We start from the raw sequence: 25,173 nt of genomic DNA, 5'->3' as shown, positions 1-25,173 counted from the left end.
AAAAGGAAAAGCTCTATTATTTGAACATATGTCAAGACCCTGATTCATCTCTGTCATCACACATGGGAAAAATTTTGAACATCACCTAGAAGGGAAACACGATGTTCTTTAAATCTAAAGAAGATAATTTTAATAAACTTGGTTCTTTCTCATAGTTTTAGACAACAAGAGAGGTTCTGGGATGGTCCTTTAAGGAACACATGGTGGATATATTAGAAAAATAGAGGGCATTCTGGAAAAACAGGAGGCTTACTGATTACATGACATGCTTCGCTGGGTGATCACTTAATTACAAGATTAGAAAAGGGCCACACATTTTTATAAACTGGAAGTGGGAAGGGCAGAGAATACAATCTTCAGTAATAAATCAATTTAGTACTTAGAAAGAAGCTTACATTGGGGCATTGCATTGTGTCATTAGTTTGTGGTAAGGATTAAATGAATTATTACATGAAAAGTTCTTCAGACGGGCTGGTATATAGGGAGAGCTCTGTGTGGGTCGTTTCATGTAGTCACAGGGATTGGAACAATGGCTGGCTGCTTCCAAAGTTCATCCTTCATTAGGACATGGGAAGTCTGTTTCCAGAGCTGTGACCACTTGGATCATAAAACCTCACATCATTTTCTCACTAACTTGGAGACCCACGAAGCCGAAGCCGGCCATGATGGACATGATCAAGTCCCGCCATGCTAAAAAATTCCTCCGGTGATTTATCGGTATCTCACGTTGGCTACATTTTTTCCTATCTTTTCTCTCATTGTCATAGTCCTTCAAACAGACATTCAAGATGAATAAAGAGGGAAAAATGGTGAGAAGTAATTAAAGAAAGCAAGTAAGATTATGTGCTTTTGTTTAAGAAAAGACCTAGAATTGTATCTCGTAAATTTTCATATATAATGTCTCACTATAATTAATATCCATATTATAATTAACATTATGTCATAATTAATACCTCCAGCTGCAGGTTTTAGTTCCTCTTTGGCCCAAGAGTTATGTAAACAAATGTTCCTTCTTTACACAGCATGTCCTCCTTCTCTCTCTCTCTCCCCTCCTTCTTTCCATTTTTTTCCTTTTAAAATTTCTAACTAATTGGAGATTTGCTTTTTTTCCAATGAGTCTTTTTGTTGTTGTTAAGATTTTATTTATTTATTTATTTGACAGAGAGAGAGAGAGAGAGAATATGTACAAGCAGGTGCACTGCAGAGTGAGTGGGGAGAAGCCAACTGGCTGATAAGCAGGGAGCCCCGTGTGGGGCTCCATCCCCAGACCTTGAGATCATGACCTGAGCTGAAGCCAGACACTTAACCAAGAGACGCCTAGGCACCTCTTTTAATGACTATTTCTAATTTATTTCTGCATTATGGTCATATAGGGGCTGTACCATTTCAGTGGTTTGAAATTGTCCAGACTTCTGTTACCGTCCAACACTCGGTAAGATTCTGTGCATATACCATGGCAGCGTGGAAGGGAGCCGTACTCTCAACAAATGTGGCATGTATGAAGACATGTATGTGATTTTATTATTGAATATTTTTATTGACCTAATCTTTTAAGAATGCACTAATTACGTTAATTTCTTCACATCTGCAGTAATCTATTTTTAAACTTCTAAATGATATTCATTATGGCATGTTACTGGGCACATCAATTTATGACCCATAACATTCCTTGTGAATTTGCACTTCTTAACAAAAATGATTCTGTTCTCTTTCATGTTTTTTTCCTTAAGTTCTACTTTGATGTTTGCATTGTTAACTTTTTTTTTTGCAGTGAATTTTGACATAATGTATCTTTATTCCACTGTTTATCTTAACTTTTCTGAGTTACTTTTGAGTATATCTCTTCACACACAACGTAGAGTTGGATTTTGTTTTCTGACCCAATTAAAATTTGCTTCTTTTAATAATGAGATTATTTCCTTCACATTTATTTTTATAAGATCGGTTTATTACTTCTTTTATTTCACGTTTCTGTCTTTTCGCTGCTTCTGTTGTCTATCTTGATATGATCAATGTTTGTGGTTTTTTCCTCTTTAATTTTCTTCCAGTAATTTTGTGGATTAAAGCCCATATTTAGTCTCACCATTGATGTCTTCTAAATCCCAAGGTATAAACTTTCTCAGGTTACTAAAATGAAATAATATCTAATGACTGAGAGCTATTAAGATGAAGACTTTATCAGAGAGAATATTTCTTTCCATTTCACAGGTTTATCTTGGTATCCTCCGGGAGTTCTTCCTGGATGATTGCTGAATTGTTAAAATAGTAGTGTTTTAGAATTTATGATTTCTTTCTTTTCAAGATTTATTTATTTAGGCAGAGAAAGAGAGAGAGAGAGACAGTATGAGTAGGGGGAGGGGCAGAGGGAGCGGAATGGAAGGAGGGGAGGTGGTCTTGATGGATCAGGAGATCACAATCTGAGCCCAAACCAAGAGTTGGACCTTTAACCGACAGAGTCACCCAGGCGCCCCTAGAATTGATTGTTTCTACTTTAAAGAATTATGATGTGGATGGAACTAGAGGGTTATCATGCTAAGCGAACTAAGTCAACCAGAGAAAGACAATTATCATATGATCTCACTGATATGAAGAATCTGAGGGGCAGGGTGGGGGTTGTGGGGGAAGTGAGAGAAGAATGAAACAAGATGGGACCCGGGAGGGAGACAAACCATAAGAGACTCTTCATCTCAGGAAACAAACTGAGGGTTGCTGGGGTGCGGGTGTGTGTGTGTGGAGAGGGTGGTTGGGTTATGGACACTGGGGAGGTTATGTGCTATGGTGAGTGCTGTGAAGTGTGTAAGCCTGACAATTCACAGACCTGTACCCCTGGGGCTAATAATACATTATGTGTTAATTAAAAAAAAAAAAGAAGAGGACTGAGTAATGTATAGAATTGTTGAATCACTCTATTGTACACCTGAAATTAATAGAACACTGTACATAAACTGTACCTGGAATTAAAATTAAAAACTTAATAAAGGTAAAAAAGGAGACATAAAAAAAATGATGGGATTCCCTTTACTTCTGGCATTGAATGTTGCAGAGAAGATGTCTGACTCCAGTCTGGTTTTTTTGTTTTGCTTTGTTTTGATTTTTCATCTTCGCATAGATAACGAGAGTGCTGGGTGTTGGATAAGGTTATGAGCTGGATTGTTCCGCAGCCTCACGAGGGTGGGAAGAGAATGGGGTCACATGTGGTTGAGGAAGGGAGGGGACGGAGGTGTGTCATGGAAGTTGTGTTTCCACTCTTCGCTGAAATCACGGCAGATAGTTTACACTCGTTTTTTTTTTTTGTTGTTCAGTCTCCAAGTATAGATGATGGACACAGCTTTCTCTGAGATCTTCCCTGGGGCTTTTACCCACCGAACTGGGAGAGTGACTTGTCACTGTGATGGATGTCCCTTTATGCAGAGTGTCCCAAATATCTCTAATTGGGGAGTGCACTTTGATCCATCAGGAGGAAGCGGTCCGGTGGAGAAAATTCTGGATGAGAGAAAACAGATCTGGCAGAATCCCCTCAGTGCTCTGACGTGACTACATGCCGTGGTTCATTCCTGTAGACAAAGTGTCCTCATGGGAGTGGTCTTCCTCTTTCTCATGGTCATTTTTGCCCTTTCAGGAGGGGGTTGAGGGTCCTGCCTTCTTCCCCAACTTAGGAAGGTTCCTTCTCCATGGCAGAAGGGATGGGGGCTGCCGTCGAGAAGACGAGGAGGCCGCGAGTGGAGTCGCTGTGAGGTTTTCCATTATCCCCCCTGGTTTGCTTTTCTGCCCGGGTCCTGCCACCTCTGTCCTAGAGGTTGCTCAGCTTTGCCTCTCGCTCTCACCCTCCTTCTCCGGGGTTGCTGGAGAGATCTGCCAAGACCTGTGGTGCTTCCTGTGGTCAGGACCACCTCCAGCGGGGGAGAACCACCGGCTTCCAGAGAGATCTTTTGATCCTATTTCTCCTTGACTTTACAGATCAGATAATCCTCTCTGGGCAACATCTCGCTTTCAGCATGGAGGACTTGGTTCTGGTATTAAATTTTGTCCATTTCTGGGAGGAAGGGTTTGAAACTCATTCCAGTATCACCTTCCCTAGAATTGCGAAGATTAGAGAGAACATTTTTTGAAAAAAAAAAAAAAAAAAAATCATTCACAGCTCATCTCCTTCTTGAGAGCCAGAACGATTCCTTTGAGAATTCTTTTTTTTCTGGTCCCCTTCAGCAAGGTGGCCTTAGCTCATGCAGTTTTCAACTGATTCAAGTCAGCTTCTATCGCCCCAACTTGGAGGCGCTCCTTTGTTTTGAAGAGTAAATATTTGACTGGTAAGTAAATGCCTTCAGCGGCAATAATGACTTCACTTGAGCAGAAGACAACAATCAAGTCGAGAGAATACACGCTGGCTGATGATCAAAAAATCTGTGGCCTTTAGGGCTGTCACTTAGGATTGCAAACTCACTCCGATGCCAAATCCTAAGATCCGTCCTCTGATTAGTCCAGATGGAAGAGGTCTGTAGGACATGGAATCTGCAGGGTCCTGTAGATTATCACCTTCCAATCAAACACAATCCACTGGCACATAATTATAACTTTTAATCTGATGAACTATGAGGGAACACTCTGTCTCCTTGCAAACCAATTGCTTCCTTACAAATGCTGGATTTTTGGATCACTCTGCTTTTTTTGCAATCACAGGGTGACCTCTCTGGCTACCGTAAAAATGCCAACAAAGATTTTCTGTGAGGACAATATCTGATTTTGAATTTTTTTGCTGGTCTGGAGCACGTGTGGACACCCCTGAGATATTCAACAGCATAGTGAGGGACAGAGCCATCCTGAACAGTACAGCGGCGAGCTGGGGGGTTTTTCCAGAAGGCCATGACGCGGAGTCCTCCGTCACTCCTGCCACCACCCAGACTACATATGTCTGTTCTACAACGTGTTCGATTTTCAGGGTGACTGCAGAAAAGCAGGGTGGAAGCAGAAAAGCAAACAAACATCTCAAGTGTGTCTCACGATTCCCGGTTTCAGGATTCCTCTGGCCTTGAAGCAGCCCAGGGGGCTCTTCCCCAGGACCCAGGTGAGCCTTTCTTACCTGGGCCACGGAAAGGCTTCTCCCTTTTTGAGGCTTGTCATCCACAGTGCTCTAACCACGACCTCTCTGGAGTGGCGGGCGCGGGCCTGACGGAAAGCAGAGCAGCACGTGAGTAGGAGTAGGCGTGCAAGCAAGCGTGTTTCACACCCCGGGTCACCTGGAGGGTGGCTGACAGAGGTCCGAGCCGTCAAGCACTGCGACCAGCTTCACTCCAGATGCCTCCCATTCACTCACTGCCAGACACAACTTATTTTTTGTGGATTATCTCTGGCCAAATGTTATCTCCCTGGCTTTCCTGTGCCCTTGAGGGTGCTCCTGGGCATTTCCCACCCCCCCCAACCATCTATCAGATAATGATTACATAAAAAAGCAAACAAGTCTTCAATAAACCTGGGAAAATAAAGCTACTGCAAATAACTTGCTTTTGTAATACAAAAGCAATACGAAAGATTTTCGGATCGTCTTTGCTGCCATACATTACAGCGAGCACAGAGCACGAGATGATTTGAACATTCTGTCTCTAATTCCTCAGCCCTGAGTCCTCAAATAAATCCCTTACTGAAAGGATTTCATGTTCCAGCAATCACATTTGGGCTGCTCTCAACACGGCACCTTAGCTGTTTTCCTGAGTGTTACCTTTTAACTATTTCCACCACATGAGACAGAGATTTTTTGAATGTTATATACTTACATTATCTTTCTGAAGCATTTTTCCCCCTAGAAAAATGTATGCATTCTAATTTATCAGGTAAAGCATTAAGGGTGGTGTCCTGATTTAGAACATTTCCATCTCTCTCTGACATTTAGTAAGCTGTTAGCGACAACTGATGAGGGAGCTTACTGTCTTCAAGTTACATCAGTTATATAGTGCACGGAATGAGAATATATTAAGCTTATTTTTAGAATGTTCCCTCTTATAAACGCATCCAGACGTCATAGAGACTTAGCAGCCCCAGTAACGTGGGAAGTGAACTTGTCAGATATCACTCCCTTCGCAGGTCAGGTCCAATTGAAACTTAGAAAGGGAAGTAGGGGACCACTGAAGAAAATTCCAAGTGATTCAAGTAGCAGTATTTATAAACCTCTGAGTCAGTGGTGATTCAGCGCCAAAGCAGAGTGCTAAGGACACTGTTTAAAGAGACAGTGGTGTGAATTTAAGGCTCGGACCACCTGTGGTTCGTATTTGTGGGTATTTGGTGGTATGAGTAGGCAAAACATTTGGCACAAAACCGTTTCACTCCAGGCTCATTTGTGTAATTCTTCACAGACTTGAAAAGCAAATTTAAACTCTTCCTCCCCATCATTTTTTTTTTAAATAATTCAAGCAGAAAAGGAGGTATCTTGTGAAAGTTCATTTAAAATTAAAACTGGAAGTCTCACTGGATTTTTAAAGCACAGGACTGGCATTTCTTGAGTATTTCACACCAGATACACCACAATTATGTGTTGGTCCCATAATACCCATTTTACAGATGTGAAACTCGACTTTGAGAGATTTCAAACTTGCTGAAAGCAACACAGCTAATAAGTAATTTTCAGTCGTGATTTAAACTCAGATACTTGCTGTCAGACAGACCAAAATTCCCTAAACCGTGCTGTCTCCTGCGATAGAAAGAAGCAAAGCGCCATGTCGAATGAGCCAAACTTCCAAACTCAACTTGGGTTTAGAGTAAACTCTAACCATGTTAACCACTAAATGATGGAGATAAAACATCAGAAATCATTTTCGAAATTTTGGAAGATAAAAGTATAATGTAAATGAAGATGGTACCTGTCTGTCTTTGGATTGATCCTGGTAAAATTATAACTGCCAATTTTCATCCTTTTTCCTTTTGAATGTTGAAGACAGATTCAGGGCAACTTTGTCATATTAGTGATGATCGCTCTATGTGTATCTGACAATTTTCCTTCCAGAATGATGTTGGATTATGACGAGTTTCCTAAGTGGAATATGTGGGGGACCACGTATTCAGGTTTTTGACATCAGTTGGTCATGTGGGGACAGACTCCTGCAGAGATTTTAAAAGGGCCGGAAGCATGCGATGCTTAACACTGTAGCGTGTTCTTCCGGCCTCCCGCGGTAGGACTGTGATGGGGCCCCCGTCCCACCAGAGTAAATCTGGCTCCTTGAATGACTGGACCCCTTCCATGGCTGGCCAAGGTGTGTGTGCAAGCGGTACAAAGCAACCGCAGAAACGTTATATCCTTGGGGCATGGACAGCCCTTAGAGCTATAGAAAGGAAACCATGCAGAACGGGAAGGTCCCCAAAGACTGGGATTCATAGAGCAATACATCTTACACCCATCCATACATTAATTTATCTGGGGGCCATAGGGCTGTCAATCTTTTATTATTCAACTAAATTGTTAAGAAGAAAAAAAACAAAACAAAACCTTGTCATCATTTCAGAAATGAAAGGCCACTTTAAAGACAAAACAAGGAAGGAGCTGAGATGGGAGAGAACAGCCTTCTGAATGGAGTAGGTTTACCTTCCCTAAAAACTCACTATCTGGCGCTTAGCTCTAATTTTGGCCTCCACCTGTCGCGAACTAAGTCATGGGTCAGCGCGAACTGTTGCCAGACAAACCTGGACAGTGAAGCGTCTGGAAGCCACACACAAGTCCTAGAACTTTGGCTCACTCACCAGACCTGAGGGAAGTCTGGAAAAAGTGCCCTAAAAAAAAAAAAAAAAAAAAAAAAGCCCAGAACAGGGTCTTATGCATACGGTGTGCTCGAAAAGTGTTCATTGTCGCAACTGAAGAAAGCTGAGGAAAGGCAGACAGGGAGCACCCCAGGGCTCCCTTGAGGATGCCCACTCCCCTCAGTGCACTGCTGGGAGGCATGGGGGTGGGGCTGCAGCATGAAGGTCAGAGCCCTCCCCTCAGGCACCAGCCCGTCAGCCCCAAGGCCCAGACTGAGGCCGTGCTGCTCACAGTGACCGAGCATTCCCTCAGGAGCCCCCACGCCATCCTCTGCCTCAACGGGCCTTGGGATCCTCTGGCTGGGACCTTCCGTAGAGTCCTGCAGAGATCACCAGCTTTCAAGATAAGCAGACCTGGCTGGAATCTTATTAACATCTACAGACGTTCTTCTCCTCAGACTAATGGCGCCTGAGGACCTACATTAAAACATGAACAGGCCAACTGCATTGAACACAGGCGTAAACAAAAATAGGAAGTTTATGTACTAAAAGCAGTTATTAAAATACCCCACTAAAAATCAGGGCTTATGCCTTATTTAAAAAAACCTATTTTTATATCTCCATTCATTTTGAATGTCAGTCTTGCTGGATCAAGTTTTCTTGGCTGCACGTTCTTTTCGTTTAGTTTCCTGAATACTTCTCGCCAGCCCTTTCTGGCTTGCCAGGTCTCTGTGGACAGGTCTGTCATTATTCTGATGGGCTTTCCTCTGTACATAAGGAATCTCTTCGCCCTAGCTGCTTTCAAGAGCTCCTGTCTAAAATTACGATTCATCATTTTCACAAGCAGGTGTCTCGAGGTCTTTCTAGATTCTATGATCTTGGGGGCGGACCTTTCTGCCTCTAGGACACAAACGCTGGGTGCATTTGTCGGACTGGGAAAATTTTCGTGGGGAATTTGTTCAACTGTATCTTCTAGTCTTCCTTCTTTCTCCTCCCCCTCAGGGATTCCAATAATTCTGACGTTGGAATGTCATGGTGTCATTCATTTCCCTAATTCTGTTTTCATGGCTTCTAAACTGTTTGTTCCAGGCAAACACTGTTTTTCCAGGCAAAAACTGTTTGTTCCTGATCCTTCTTTGCTACTGGTTTGTCCTCCAGATCACTAATTCTATCTTCTGCCTCATTACCCTAGCTGTTAGAGAATTTAGATTCGATTGGAACTCATTGAGATCATTGTTAACATCTTCCCTGGTGGCTTTCACTTCTGCCCTAATCAATTCCATTTTGTCATTAAAGGCTTTCTCCAGCCTAGCCATTGCCTGGATTCTTGTTAGCCTGAACTGTTTATGTCCATATCCAATAGCTGTGATGGAGAGGTCACAGTCTCCGAATTTTTCCTCTGTTGGGTGTTCCTCCTACTAGTCTTTTTGGTGAGAGGTGGCTGAGGGAATGTGTAGCTGAATATATCAACCATGATCCAGGCAAGGTGCACCCTGGAAGCTTCTGAGCAATCAGGAGTCCCCACCAAAAAGAAAGAGAAAAGAAAAAAAAAATAGGGAGAGAGAGAGAGGAAAAAAAAAAAAAAGAAAAAAGAGAGAGAAGGCTCAGCCCAAATGGGCCCCAAAGGTAAGACTTACAAAGTATACAAACAAAAACAGACAAACAAAAGTACTGGCAAAAGTAAATGACAAGGAAAAAAAAAAAAAAAAGCCCAGCCAAATGAACCCCAAGTATAAGATTTATATACTACCAGAACTGACAGAAGTTTGCTCACTTCTACGGAACCCCTCCTTTCTCTGTGGTTCATAGGAAAACAAGGCTTCAGCTATATCTCTCCATCAGAGTGTTTTATTTTCTAATTGTCCTTTCTACCTTCATAATGCTTTTTCTTCCTTGCTCGTATCTCGGATAAAAGGTTAAGAAAGGTTTTTCTTCTCCACTTGCTCCTGTCTCCCTTCCCAAGGACTGATGAGGTAGTTTAGTGCTCTCAGACATTTGTAGGTTTCCCTGCAGGACGTTTCTTCTATTTGTATGACCATCGTTAACCACCGGCCTTACAAATTCCCAGGCATCCATCATTCTCCATTCAGACTTAAATATATGTATCTCGGTGGAAAAATGCACACACACACTCACACGCATGCACGCACACATGCACACAGATGCGCACATACGCATGCACATGTCCGTAAAGACCGAGACTCACAGCCACACGGTTTCCTCGCCATCTTGTGCCCCACTGGAAACTCTGTTCCGCATTTTGTCAGCTTACAGTCCTTTCTGAAGTATTTCGGGATAAATCTCGAAGGGTGAAGTAACCCTGGGTGTCGGCACAGCAGCTCCCAGCCTCCGCCCGACCCTGGCAGGGCTCTCTCAGCGAGGGCTAAGATTTGGGGCTGGGACCCTCCTCCCTCTGTTCCATGCGTCTCAATCTCCTGTCTTCTCCCTGATCGTGCTGACCTTCTCCTTTGTGCGGAACACAGTTGTCATGTCTGATGTCCTACACATTTTTTAATGACTTCCGGAGTTCTCCACCACATGCCCAAGCGTGTTTTGTTTGCTTGTTTTTAATCTTCCCCGAACAGTTCTGTCTGAAACTCCATGAGCGCTTCAAATTTGCAGACTCGAGGCTTTCTCTAACCCAGCAAAATGTCCTCTATTATTTCCTGAATTAATGCATTCCTGCATCTGTTCCCTTTCCCTCCTTTGGAAGTCCTATTATTCACATGTTAGGTCTCTGCATCTGTCCTCCGACCCTTTTTAAAAATTTCTCATAATGATTTCCATCTCTTTGTGTTTTTCCTTTTTTGTGTGAAGCTCTCTTTCGCTCGATCATACAGGCCCCAATGTGAGCCCCAGCAGAGAACAACAGCGCCTTCACTTCAGCTCTGGAACACGTAAAGTTAAAAAAAAAAAAGCTGGGGGGAGCCTCTTTTGAGGTCGAGCCTTTTTTTTTTTTCTCATATGGAGATGGAATTTCTTTAAGAGCAATTGTTATTTTTTTCAAATGTCATCGAAAAATTAAAGTTGTCTTTCCTCTCCTGTGGTTCTTGTTTACAAGGAGCTGCTAGTTTGGGGCCTTCTGCTTGTTTTTCCTCCTCTGGCTGCCGGTCCTATAGGTGCTGCTGTTACGGTTCTTCCCGTTCAAGGCCCTGTTCCCTCTGGGCTATTTGCTGAGCAGGTGAGGAGGCTCTTGAACGATGACGGCAAAGCTGAGTGGAGCAGGGGTGAGGTACGGGGGATGTAGCTCCTGGCAAGCAGTCAGCCTTTGCTCATGGTCAAATGTCTCCTGGACAATTCTTCTCCATGCAAGGACCCAGCCACCCAGACTGATCCTTTCCATCCAGTGGATCTTTCATCCTTCAGAACTTACTCATGATTTTCTGTGGGATCCCTGGGTGAAGCCAGGAACCCATACACGTTTCTGAAGGTGACGTACGTGTGCTGTTCAGATAGAGCGGGGCAAGGAGCTCATGTGCGTGTGTGGGAGCATGTACAGGGTACAGCCGCAGTTTAAATAGGAATGGTCCGAGGCGGCTTTCCTAGGTGCACAACATAGAAGAGTGTTGAGCCATGAGGCTCTCTGAGGCATCAGCATCCCAGGCAGAGGGGCTAGCCAGTGCAAAGGCACTGAGGTGAGAAGAAGTCTGGAGTATTCAAGAAGCAGCAAGCAGCTGGCGGGACTGGAAGGCAGTGGAGTAAATTTGGAGGAGAATATTAAGAGATGGGGTTAGAGAGGTCACGGAAGGCCTGATCAGTGAAGAGGCTACTGCAATAATCCAGTCAAGAGGCAGTGGTGGCGGGCTCTCTGGTGGCAGTGGCAGGGAGGGGTGGAGTGTAAAGTCATCAAATTGCAGATACTTTCTGAATACAAAGCCAAAGGGATTTCCTGACTGATTTGAGGGACAGTGTGCGATAAAGAAAGGGAATAAGGATTTTATTAACTTAAGCAACGCTGATGTAGCACTTACACTATGCGTAGGTACTGGTCTATGCATCTGACAAATACTAGCTCATTTAATCCTCATACTACCCTTACTTGTGGCCCTGGGTCCCTCCTCGAAGGACATTTTATTGGGGTTCATCTACATATGGAAAAAAAAAGAAAAAAACTCTGACTTTAAGGAGATGCTGAGATTTTGGCTTTAACAGGTGGAAGTATGGGTGCTACTGACTGAGATGGGGGAGACTGTGGGGTAAACAAAATTTGAGAGTGGCTGGAAGATCAGGAATTTCATTTTGGGCATATTAATTTTGAGATATTCTTTCAGACCTCCAGTGGAGTTACTGAGTAGATGGTTGGATGGATTAGCCAAGATCCCAGGCCGGGAGGTGCAGCATGGGAGTTTAAATCCGGCAGTCACCAATACAGGGATGATCTATTTAAAGCCATGAGATGCCAGGGGAGAATAGGGAGAAAGAGGAGAGGGCCTAAGAATCAAGCACTGGGCATGGAGAAGAATATAAACCAGTAAATGAGGCAGCCTGTGTGTGGGCATGAATGTCAAGCGAGAAGAGTGTCTTTAAGTAGTCGAACATGATCGATCATACTAAGTGTCGCTGGTCCATCAAGTGGGATGAGCACTGAGCATCGACTCTGTCCTCTGGCAGTCACTCATGACCTTGGAAAAGAAGTTCTGGGGAGTGGTGGTGGCAGAAGCGTGCTGATGGTTGAGTGCGGTGGAGCTGGAGGACGACACAGTGAACAGTCCGATCTCTCGAGAAGTTTTGCCACAAAGGAGAAAAGAAAAACGCGGAGTAGCTGAAGGGGGAAGTCACGTGCAGAGAAGACATTTTTATAAGGCCATTTAGATAAAACTGTGTTTATACGTGCTGGGAAATGGATGGTGACCCAGAAGGGAACACTCCTGGAGTGATGCGTGAATAGGCAAAGATGGTTTCATTACAAACGTCTTCAAACCATAAACTCTGAAGCACTGAGATTTACTCGAATTCATCACTCTTTTGCTTTTCAGCTGCTTTCATACCTAGCCGGTTATCAGGGTCAAATCTGTGTGAGAGCAGCGTGTCCTTGGGAAGCACTATACAGAGTCGCCTCCCCTGTGAGTCTGATGCGGAAACACCCCAGGTATGGGGGTTTGCAGGAGAAACATGCCAGCGCCACTTGCAGGGCTCCGGACAGGAGGAGGGGGCTGGCTGGAGGCATCCTTGAAGCTGAAGACCCAGGGCATGTTTGGTTCCAATGGTCGCGGCACCCTGGTGGCGGCACCGTCCTTCATGCCCTGTCCTCTTGCCTCCCCCGCCCGGACCCACGCATGTGCTGATTCGTCTGGAGAGACCACGGTCTGCCTCCATGGAAGGCGGGCTGCCTCCCTGTGGTCCTCTGCTGCTTAATGCCCTCCACGTGTGTCCATCTTGCGATTTCAGTGTCGGATTATTTATTCGTTTACTTTATCTAAGTATTACTTTGCTAACAATTGTTGACTCCTCTGGCTATTACCCTTCAAATCCCAAACCCTGCCAGATAGCTTTTAGCTGAAGAAAACTGAGGGAAAATGGGGGCCTTTAAACACGAATAATTGCAAGGTTTAATTCTTTTTCTTTCCCAAGCAAACATTTTTTTCCCAGTGTTATCGGCAGTATCTGTCAGGAAGGTTGATTCCCAAAGGACAGAAAGGTGATATACTCTGATTGTGACATGACAGGCGCCCCAGGACGGAGGCAGAGGCTTCAAGAAAGACAAAGGAGTTTAGGTTCTGAAAAGTCACCCACCACTGGCTCTGGTCCGCTGTTATTCCCCTTACTCGGTCTCGCCCCTGAAGCTAATTTCCAATCGAGTAGCTTCTAAGTTTGGACCGTGATATGTTTTGTGCATTTGCAAACCTGGGGTGACACTGGAGACAACACCCCTGTTCCTGCCGTTGGACCGTCTGCGGAAGGGAGGACACACTGTGCACTGAATCCGTGTTCACCGTGTGCTCGACGCACATGTCCTGCCATGACCTGCCGAGAGGTCACTCTCCTCCTTCCAACCACGTCTAGTGGAGGGAGGCTTCATATGGTCTCCAACTTCTGCTCGGCAGGGCCCAGCGGTGTCAGCCACATAGAGGCGTCCAAGGGGATTTGTCAAATGAATGAATACATTAAGTAATTAATAAACCAGGTAACATGGTCATTCATTTCTGCTTGAAAATAACTTGCCATTTAGAAGACAGAGGACAATACATCTAGTTTTCAGTTTCACCGTAAATGAACTCCATTGGTCACTCCACCCATTCCCAACACTTTTAACAGAACTAACCTTTTTATTTGCTTGTGTTTGGAGGCCTCTTTGTTTTCCTATGGCTCTCATCTTGAGTCAGGTGGCAGAGGTAAAATCTAGTTTAGTGTATCTATTTGTGCCACAACAAGCTTTCAGCAAGGAGTATAATTTTTCTCTCCTCTCCACCAGGCTCCCCTTGAGGTAGATGTGGACTGCTGTCCCTCACTTCAAAGATTTGGTAAGGACCTGCACCTCTGCCTGGGAGGTCCCCCTCTCCTGTCTAGCCAACAAACTCCTGGGCAGGGAGGCTGAGGGGATTCCTATGAGAAGCTGTTGTTGGAACCAGAAGCTTTGATTTAATGAGAAGTTTGAGTAGGTGGTTTTCATTTCACCTACCTCTTTATATGACATTAGGTAAAATTCTTAACTTCTTGGATCTCAGTTACTTCTTTTACACAAATGTGGGTAAAGCTGATCTTGATGGACTGTTGTAAGGATTTAGTGAGGAAATATATAAACATAGCACAGGCACAGCCCCTTAGCTAGTGCTCAGCGATGACACTTCTATCATCACCATGACTGTGGACCACCACCATCATCATCACCACCATCCTCACCATCATCACTACCACCATCACTACCATCACCATCATCATCACCACCATCCTCACCATTATCATCACCATCATCACTAACCACCATCACCACCATCATCATCACCATCATCACCAGCATCACCATCATCATCATGACCGTGGACCATCACCATCATCAGCACCATCTTCACCATCATCATCATCACTACCACCATCACCACCATCACCAATACCATCATCACCATCATCACCACCACCACCATCATCAACCCGCCATCAACACCATCACCATGATCAACAACATCACCATTGTCTTCCCACCATCGGTTCATATATGATCTACTCTGTGACGCCTTCCTGGACTGCACACACCCCTGTATCATGGTACACACCCAGCACTCATCACACCACACTGTCTGTTCCTTTTCATGTTGGCTCTCTCAGGCTGAGCCACTTGATGGCAGTAACCTTGTTTTATCGCTCATTAGATCTCTGGTGTCTAGCATCTAACACTGAATCTGCTACCAAAGACTGACTCATTAAATGTGCTTTGAGAACATACGGGAATAAAATCAACTTTTGTTAAGGCATAAAGTTAGCATTCACCATGTATATCAAAAAGTAACATGAAATTGACAGACCTAAGTCTAGGAGACTGAATGTAAGTATAATGCTAGTAAATATGGAGATTAATGGTAGGATTATATTGTTGGTAAGCTCTACACGCCATCTAGTAAATTGGGACTGTTTTAGACATCAGTATACGGGGTTGTTTGGGTGGGTCAGTCAGTTAAGGATCTGTATTCAACTCAGGTCATAACCCCAGGGTCCTGGGAACAAGCCCTCACTTGGCTCCCTGCTCAGTGGGGAGTGTTTCTCCTTCTCCTTCTGCCTCTCCCCCCACTGTGCTCTCACACATGTTCTCTCTCCCTCAAATAAATAAAATCTTTTAAAAAATCAATATACAAAATAAATTTATGCTCATTTATAGTACTAGGAGTATTGTTTTATTATTTGAAACATTTGCAAATACGTAAGCTGTGTTTTGTTTTTTTGACGTATTGTTGGATATATCTTCATTTTTTTTTGAGATGACTCTTTGATCAAGCACATGATCCCTGATTAAAATATTGTCTGTCTGAGAGACTGCAAGTGCTTTAAACTTAGTTTGCTTTATTATAAGGTTTTAAAGCATTAATTTTTTTTGAGACAAACAAAGTCTGCCTGATTTCCTTTATGTTCGGTAGTGGTCAGCTCTGCAAACTAGGGGACAAGCAGAGATCCGTGAGAGATGCCATTCTGGATTTCTGTTTCCTGTGACCCTCCATTCCCAGTCACAACAACCTCTTCAGTGCCTTCTGAGCCCTGAAAAGCTAAAAGCTGCTACTGGAAGGTGAAGGCAAGAATGAGTGACTGCGGAGTGTGTGTGTGGGGGGCAGTCTCTCAGCTACTATCTCAGTAATTTTTGTTGCTTTTGTCGGAATTATAAAGATCCTGAAATTTGGAAATAACGAGGTGGTTGGAAGGTTTGACATTCTTTTTCCTGCATTCATTACAGAAACCCAAATTTCTGGGACGCCTGGACCCCAGTTTGTTTGGATGGCATTTCAAAATTAAACGGAGGTCTTCTTGGGCTTTGGGGGCCCTGGTACAAGTGAATTGGGAGGCCAGAGCTGATGGAAAGAAATGGGCATTGGAGCTGAGTAGACCTGCAGGTTTCCCCTCAGTTCTGCCGTTGCTAGTGTATTCATTTTTCTAACCCTTTACTCCTGGTCTCATATCGGGTAATTATAATAGCTACTTGAAGAATAAACAGAAAAATCTCCATTAAGCATCTAGCGTAACTCCTGGCCCACTGTCAATTTCAGTGTAAAAGGAAGAGGCCGGGTCGGGGGAAGAACGACTGAAGGGGACTCTAGACCGGAAGAGACGTGGAGGACACACAACCAACTCCATATGGAGCGTTTTGGGGTCCTCATTCAAACGTCAGCAAACTATATTGAAAAGTTTAAATGCTGAGTGGATGCTTCACGATACTAAGGAATTATTAATTTTTAGGTGTAATCATGATATTGTTGCATTTAAAAAAAATCGCGTTCCTGGCTTTTAGAAAATATACCGATATATTTGTGAATGATACAAAAAAGTCACTTCTAAACATTTTCTTGATAAAAAAGGTATAAGATATACAGTGCTCTTTTAAAAATTCCAGCCTGTATACATAGATACAAACAAAATTTGACAAGGAAATAAGATATTACCATACATGTGAACTGGGATAAATTAAATGTCAGGGAAGGTGCAGGCATATCTGTCCGTTTCTATTCTTGTGGCTTTACTAAGCCAGCAGAGTAACCCTGGGCCATGACATTCCACTAAAGGAATTTTTAACATTTTCTGTACCTCATCAGTACTTCTTTTCTGATGTCATAAAATAAATGCAAGCAACTCTTAGATATCTTAAGTAATTCACATTTAAAATAAAATTATTACTATTCTTCTTTCACTCCTCTAGATTCCTGTAAGACCAGGCTGAGATTGCAAAGTGAGCTGTCCACAAAATTTCTCAAAACTACTCATCTGGGCACCTGAAAGGATGCTCAACATCACTCACCGTCGGGGAAATGCAAATCAAAACCACAGTGAGGGATCACCTCACCCCCGGCCAGAATGGCTAAAATAAAAAATGCAAGGAACAGCCAGTGTTGGCGAGGATGTGGAGAGAAAGGCACCTTCGTGGAAAGGCACAGTGGGGCACCCACAGTGGAAAACAGTGTGGAGGTTCCTCAAAAAAGTTAAAAACAAGGTTACTGTACAATCCAGAAATTGCACTACTGGGTATTTACCCCGAAAACATAAAAACACCAATTCAAAGGGATACATGCGCCCCTATGTTTATAGCAGCGTTATTTACAATGGCTGAAGTTTGGAAGCAGCCCAAATGTCCATAGAGAGATGGAAGGATAAAGGACACGTCTCTCTCTCTCTCTGTCTCTCTCTCACACACAGGAATATTATTCAGCCATAAACAAGAATGAAATCTTGCCATTTGCAAGGTGGATGGAGCTAGGTAATGTTATGCCAAGCTAAATAAGCCAGAGAATAGCATATAATTTCATCCCTATGTGGAATTTAAGAAACAAAAACGAGCAAAGGAAAAAAGAGACAAAGAGAGACAAACCACGAAACAGACTCTTAACTACAGAGAACAGACTGATGGTGACTAGCGGGAAGGTGGTTGGGGAGGGGTGAAGCCGGTGATGGGGAGAAAGGAGGGCACCTGTCGTGATGAGCACCGCGTGACATATGCAGGTCCAGAATCACTACCTTCTACACCCAAAACTGATAAAACCCTGTCTGTAAACTATATTGGAATGAAGATAAAACAGATATTTTTAAAAAGATGACTTGTCTGTGAAATCATGATCTTACTGATACTACGTAACCACAGAAGAAAAAAATTGCACGTTGACTTTGACAGAAGTCTGAAGAGTCTCGGTTACGAGACTGGGGATTCTGTGCGAAAAGAGATTCATGACTCTCCTTGACCAACTATAAGAGCATGTTACACACTTGGCGGGGAGGGGGGGGAATGTCCAGCAGGAGAGGAGAGGGAAAGCATGCAAACTCATCTCACGATGCTGTCTCCCTCAAATTTCGTGGATAACAGACACGGGAGTGAACCCTGCCCGCCCTCCGGTCCTAACCCATGACCTCACCTCATGCTTCAGCGAGAAATGGGAGGTTAAGGGACTCTCTTCTTTCCACGTCCTGCACTGGTGTCTGCAAATTTATCCTCTTCAGCATCTGCGTCTCCTCTTTTGCTCCAGCTTCAGAACAAGGAGGTCCCTTCTCTTCAATCTAGTTCTAGCTTTTTTGTTCACCTGCGTTAAAAAGTGTTTCTTTAATTGTGGCAAAATAACATAAAACTTCCCAACTTCAATATTTTATTTTTTATTTTTTTTAAAGATTTATTCATTTATTTGACAGAGAGAGATCACAAGTAGGCAGAGAGGCAGGCAGAGAGAGAGAGGAGGAAGCAGGCTCCCCGCTGAGCAGAGAGCCTGATTTGGGGCTCGATCCCAGGACCCTGAGATCATGACCTGAGCTGAAGGCAGAGGCTCAACCCACTGAGCCACCCAGGCGCCCCCATCTTCAACGTTTTCAACGATACAGCTCAGTTGTGTTGAGTACAGTCACATTATTGCACACTCCGTTTCCAGAACCCTTTTCATCTTGCAAAACTGAAACTCTATACTCATAAGAGGGTAACTCGCCACCTCCTCAAAGAACGGCCACACTTAACTTTCCTGATCTCTTACCTCTCCTTCCCCCACGACAACCAGGATTCCCGCGTTTACTCCCCCATTCCCTGCGTCTGCGAGCAGACTCTGTTTCTCCGTAGCATTGCCCTCTGGCCCCTGTCCCCGCCACCCCACAACGACGCCCTCCTGGCTCTGCTCCTGTGGGCTGAGCATTCCTGCTGGTTTCCATTGCTAGATGTCGCTACATGTTCCGCCGCTCAACACTGTACATGCTGCTGCTTTCCGGGTTCCGCCTGCCCTTGGCTTTGATCTCACTGCAGGAATTCCACCTCCCGCAATCTCAGTCACTCACTCCCATGGCTTCAATCTGAAGTTTCCCAGGCCTGTATACATCTCCAGCCCAGGCTTCTAGCCTCAGCTTTAAGGTCAGCAAGATCTATTTAGGGACTGCGCTGTGCCCTGTACTGGACAGACACTCTGATGGCACTAAGGTCTCAGAGATAGATGGTCAAGAGATGCAGACAAGCCAGCTTGCGGGAAAAGAGACCCTGTGTCTTATAACGCTGCCTTACTTTCCACTCCCAATCATATTCTAAAGCCATTTGCTCTTCTCCCGGTTTCTAGGATTCCACAATAGCTTTCCAAAACCGTATTCACAACTGTTCAGCAGCCGGAGCTGGTTCCTAGGCACCCTTCTCCGCCCCAGGGACACCGTCTCCCCTCACCCAGTCGAGGGGGGCTTTAACCACAGCTCAGGGGTTGATTTTATCTACAGCTCTGACTTCTCCCTGGAACTCCAGACACGGACTTGCTTTGCCAACTTATCACCTCCACTTGGTTGCAAGAGTTACCTCAGATTGCACGCGGCCCCCCAGAAATTCCCCCTCTCCTCTCAGATCTGCTCCTCCTTCGGCAATCACTGCCACCGTCCACTCGCTGCACGTGCCACACATTCAGCGGTCTTCTTTGATGCCACTTTGTCTCCCGTTCTCCCTATTTAACCCATCACCCAGGGCTTCTCACCTCCACACATAAACATGCCCCAATTCCGTCTGCTTCTTTTCGTCTCCACCAGCATCACCTTCGTCCCCCTGAGTCTCTCCCGCAAGGACAACGGTCATCGCTTTCTGACTTCACCTGGCTTTGTGCCTGTCCAGCCTCCACAAAGCAGCCAGGGATCACCTAAAAATGTACACCTGGACAGATCACTCACCTGCCTAAAACCAGGCAATGACTTACATATGTGACTTCCTATAGTCTTCAAAATGAAATTCAAACACATTTTCCTATGTCTGGGTCACACGGCCTTTGAACTCACGTTGTGTTGACCTGGGCAACCCCGGCTCCTCCCTCCCCTCCTCGCCGCTATTCTCTGGGCACAGCGGCCTACTTCCCATTTCTTGAGCTGGCCAAGTTTTTCTGTGTTCAGGATTCTGTCCCCTCTGTATCCTGTGCTGGGAAGGGCCTGCCCCTGGGGTACAGAGCCACCTTTTTCCTCCTCATTCTGATTGTGCTCAGAGAGGTCTTTGTAGCCATGCAATTTAAAATAGCCATTGGCTGCTCTCTCTCACATCAGCCTGTTTTCATATCTGCACAGTGCATGACGCTAGCTTTCGTTTTTCTTGTTTACCCGTTCACTTCTCTGATTATGGTCTGTATGTCTCTGCTAGAATGCTCTGTGGGAGCAGGCATCTTGTCTCTTTGGTTCGTTGCTGTATTCTTAAAGCTTAGGACAGTATCTGGCACTTAAAAGATGCTTTAGAAACATTTGAATAAATGAATAAAATGTCTCTAGGGCCCCAATTGGCTAATTCAGTCTCTAAACTGCCAGAGTGAAATCTCTAAAATATTTATCTCACCAAGCCACCCCTCCTTCCTTGAAACACTCCAGAGGCCATACTTTGCCAAGAGAATAGAATCCAAATTGCTTAGCACAGCCCCCAAGCCCCTCCGTGATCCCGTCTCTGCGTGTCTCTGCCGTTTCCTTTTCCACTGGGTCTCCCTAACGACCTGCAAGATGCCGAACGACCGGCATGTCCAAGGCAAACATGCTGTTTCATGCCCCTGCATCTTTGCTCCGTGTCTTTGCCGTATTTGGGCCGCCCTTTCTGCCCGTGACTCTTCCTACTCCAATCCCCTTATTCACTCAGTTTTTAAGATGCAGCTCCCGTCAGAGCGCTGCTCGGATCCCCCGGCATCCTAAACTCCAGCCTTTTCTCCATGAATTATACTTGCCTCCATGACCGCTGCTGTAACGCTGCGCTACTCCTATCTGTGCTCACGTCTCTCTCCTCACTTGAACTATCCCCTCCACGAGGGCAGGCACAGTGTTATAAATCACATCATAGCGTGGTCTATACCGTGTCATTCCCAGACGTGACTGGTGGTTGGCGCTCACACAAGTGTTGGCTGACTGACTCACCGAATAGCATAGATCAACTCATTTTATCATAAAAATGCAAGGAACTTGAGCATGCGCGACATCATTTGCATAGGGGTTGACAGATGCTGCTCATTAGACTGTGTTTACTGTGGCTTGGGCCCCACTGCACAACTCAGATTAACGTAGATGAATGTTTTCAAACGCTTAAGAAAAATGCGCTCGGGGAGAACATAGTCAATTTATCACCTAAAACCAGTTCTTAGATCTTCACGGGGGAAATGAATAGGCCTGACAAGAATCTGAAATACTTAAGGAAAAGTTGATTAAAGAAGACTTCATGAATGATTAATTATAAAATTTAATATCCATGGGAAAGAGTTTTACTGGCATTTAAATAAACGCCAACAAAACAAGTTGCAATGAAGCATTTGCTACAGCATTTAAAACATCATCCAGGTATTCCTTCTGAATCACAATGACACAAATGTAGCAAGTGCTGCTCTGCAATAAATGTTCATGTTGGTTGAGTCACTGATTGAAGCTCCCCAGTTTCCATGCTTTTGTTTTCACCATGATAACCGCACCTGCTGCGTGCCTCCTTTCCCTGGGCTTCCTGTCCTTCAGTCCACTGCTTTCTGGTTTTGGTGGTTACGGCTGCTTTTGCTGACACCTTTTCATAAAGTCTATAGTGACCTTCGGGTGAACATATCCAATGGCCCCAGCTTACTTGAGTCTTTGGAGCATGTAATTCATCAATTCGGCGAAGAGGTATGTATCACCCAATCTGTGTTAGCATTAGACAATGTTTTGGTGAAAAAAGAAAAGCAAAAACTAAGCCAAACCAGAAAACAACAATAACAAAAGGCCAGATTTGTTTCCTGACTTCCAGTAGGAAGACAGACATTAAATCAACATCGAGTTACACTGTGATGAGAGCTATCAAAGAGAAGCACATGATGGCCTGAGGAACATGGAACCTGGTTTAAACTGGGAAATCAAGGCAGCCTCCCTGAGGAGGAGACCTGCAGGGGGAGAAGGGAGAAGAAAATCCAAAGAGAGAGAGAAAAATGATGTCTGATTGGACAACACTCAAAGACCGCGGGTCCTGTTTGGCAGGTCACTGCCCCCGAGCAGCAGAGGGAGAGAACCGTCCGATACCACAAAGACACCAAACCCTCATGGTGATAGACACGAACCAAAGAGAAAGCATTTGCGGAGCCACATTTAATGGAAGAGAAGAGAGAGACTAGCTTGCGACACTGCCTTCATTTTGGGGTGGCTCGGACAAAAAGAAGAGAGAACCAAACTCTGTGAGCATACAGATGAGGAAGGTAAACGTCATAGTGCAGATGCTGCAGCAGAAGAAAGAGAAAGAAGTTGGCTCCCTGTCAAGGCATCGATTCTGTTACGTTCCATCCAGCACGTCAGAGAGTACGTGGGAAGCTGGTTTTCTCTCTGACAGAGAGCAGACGTTCCCTTCATCCTTGATGGTCTATAAACTCAGGGCACATCCACGCCCTCAGGAATGGGAAGATGAAATCATCGGCTGGGAAGTGTTTTATGGGTCTAGGATGGTGAACACTAAGCATAAAAGAGAAACTGATAGTTTTCACAGAAATGAAACTTCCTTTGTGTGGTTAGCACATGTGACTAAAACAAGAACTGCCGAGCGTGCTCCTCACCCTGTTTGGGTTTTTCTGGATCTGAGGCACTTTCATTCCTTCTACAGAAACAGGGAGAAGGTCTTTTTCTTTCTCTCTCTTTAAAGATGAAAAAAAAAATTTTTTTTTAAGATAGTAGTTCTGAACCTTGTCCCCACATCAAAAGGACCTGGGGGCCCCCTGCAAACTCTAGGTGCCTTGGGACCACTGCAGAGACTCCTTCCTCAGTGGGGCTGGGTTGGGTTTATGAATCAGTAGTTTCAAAGTCTTTCCAAGTGATTCCCATGTGTTGCTAAGTTTGAGAACCACTTTAGTAACTCACCTCTGGTTTCCTTTTTCCTTTTACATATTTATTTTAGAGAGAGGGAGACAGAGACAGAGAAAGAAAGAGAACATGGAGGGGAGACAGGGAGGGCAAGAGAGAGAGAGAGAACCTCAAGCAGACTCCCCACAGAGCATGGAGCCCCATGTAGGACTCGATCCCAGGACCCTCAGATCATGACTTGAGCTGAAATCAAGAGTTGGCCACTTAACTGACTGAGCCACCCAGGCCTTCCTCCTTTTCCCTTTTAAAATAATCCCTTTTTGGGTGCCTGGGGGGTGGGGCTCAGTCGGTTAAGCATCTGCCTTCAGCTCAGGTCATGATCCCAGGGTCCCGGGATGGAGCCCCGCTTCGGTCTCCCAGCTTGGTGCGGAGTCTGCTTCTCCCTCTCCCTCTACTGCTCCCCCTGCTCGTGCTCCCTCTTCCTCTCTGTCAAATAAATAAATAAATAAATTTTAAAAATAAAATAATCCCTTTTCTGAAAATTAAATGAACAATGAAAAAATAATTCTGATGACCCTATTTCTTAAAATCAAAAGAAGGCACATCCACTCGAACATCTGTGACCTTCTTGTGTTGCCCTCATCTGTCAGCACTGTCGGTGGTGGGGAGCGGCTGGACCGCAGGCCCCGAAAGGCAGTCTGGCTTGGGCTGAAGGATTCAGCGGGGTTTCCCAGATACTGTCACTCGCCACCACTTCCACATGACTCCATGTGTCTACAACACAGTCCCGATCTAAGTCTTCTCTCCTTTCGACAGACCACAAGTTCCAACGAGGCCGTCTGAAAATAGGACCCCTGGAAGCATCCACGCCTCCCCCAGCAGCCACAACAGCTCCGTTTCCTCTAGCAGATGCCAGTAAAGACACACAACCTTCCTCTAAAACCCTTGGGGCCAGAAGTGGTTTGGAATTCAGAAAGTCTCAGACTTCGGAGAGGTACGTTCTATATTCCATAATTTGGGGGCCCTCCCTTGGTGAGCTTGGAGGAACACCCTGTAAACAAGTATTTTCATGTTTGCGCAGGAAACACCTGGGAGGGGGGCTCAGAAAGACCACAAGACGCCTCCCATCTGTGCAGGTCAGGCTTTGCCACCAGAGGACATCACTAGAAACTTTATGAATAAAGCCTTTCTGAGTTCGGAGCTCTGCAAGTTGGAAGCTGCAGAAAGAGGAATGGAAGAGGGGGTTGGGGAGTGGCAGGGAAGCAGCGATATTGAAAACTTGGGCACAACTGATCGTGCCCTGACTAGTTCTTCTCATCGCTCATAGCAGAGACGCACTCACATGAAGGTACGTGGATTTCCACTGTCGGTTGCGTTCTGAGTGTTGACACTTTCCATTTGGTCAGCAATGGAAACCCCAGAGAACCCTAGAGTTTTGGGGGTGGGAAGAGAGTAAGGCTAAAATAGATGAAACAAGAAGACGGTTAGATGTTACCACTGAACCCTGGTGACTCAAGCCCAGAACGTAACTAGCTGACTGAAACCTCAGGGTGGGGGCTGTCTTTTGCCTGTGGTCATCTTAGTAACTGTCCCTTCTTCGCCACCAGGTACCTTACCCCTTCGGATGGTAAGTCAGATCATTTTCATAGTGGTACCAGGCACATTTCTGTTGTATTTACCTTCTTCCTATCTGTCAGGACACCAGGCTCAGGGTTCCCGGGCAAAGGGGAGCAGGTTGTAGAGGCCGAGCTCTTATACACGCCCCATGTGTGGTCTCTGCTCGTATAAGGTGGCAAAGCCCTAGGGAATTCTGAGTCATGTGTATTTATTTCCTATTTTTTTGGCTCCTTTTTGAGAGATTTTCTCTGGGAGTACTCCTCAGAACATGTGGTATCGCTGGTGGGTGGTTTAAAAAAAAAAAAATCGTATTGTTTTCTTAACAGCTGATAGTAGAATTCCTTTTGGGAATAAATGGTCTTCAATAAAGAAAGCTCCTTGGAGCTGGAGTATGAAAAAAATAGGTGTACAGCAAGATTCAGAAGTCTGGGCAGAACAAATGGAGAG

The 25,173-nt window shown here is 44.8% G+C and overlaps 1 long non-coding RNA gene across 1 annotated transcript in view; it reads right to left on the bottom strand.

Moving 5' to 3' along the window:
* LOC309841137 overlaps nt 1-25,173 on the bottom strand; it is a 124,698-nt gene that overhangs the window by 14,696 nt on the left and 84,829 nt on the right. The window contains exons 4-6 of the long non-coding RNA XR_014298970.1: nt 24,452-24,567; nt 18,255-18,419; nt 5,075-5,160 (exon numbers count right to left, since the gene is read on the bottom strand). This is a non-coding gene — a long non-coding RNA (uncharacterized lncRNA). The remainder of the gene's footprint in view (nt 1-5,074; nt 5,161-18,254; nt 18,420-24,451; nt 24,568-25,173) is intronic.

Source organism: Mustela nivalis, assembly GCF_964662115.1.
Source record: "Mustela nivalis genome assembly, chromosome: 9".
NCBI classification, from domain to species: domain Eukaryota; kingdom Metazoa; phylum Chordata; class Mammalia; order Carnivora; family Mustelidae; genus Mustela; species Mustela nivalis.
This window is presented reverse-complemented; position numbering and strand designations above follow the sequence as displayed.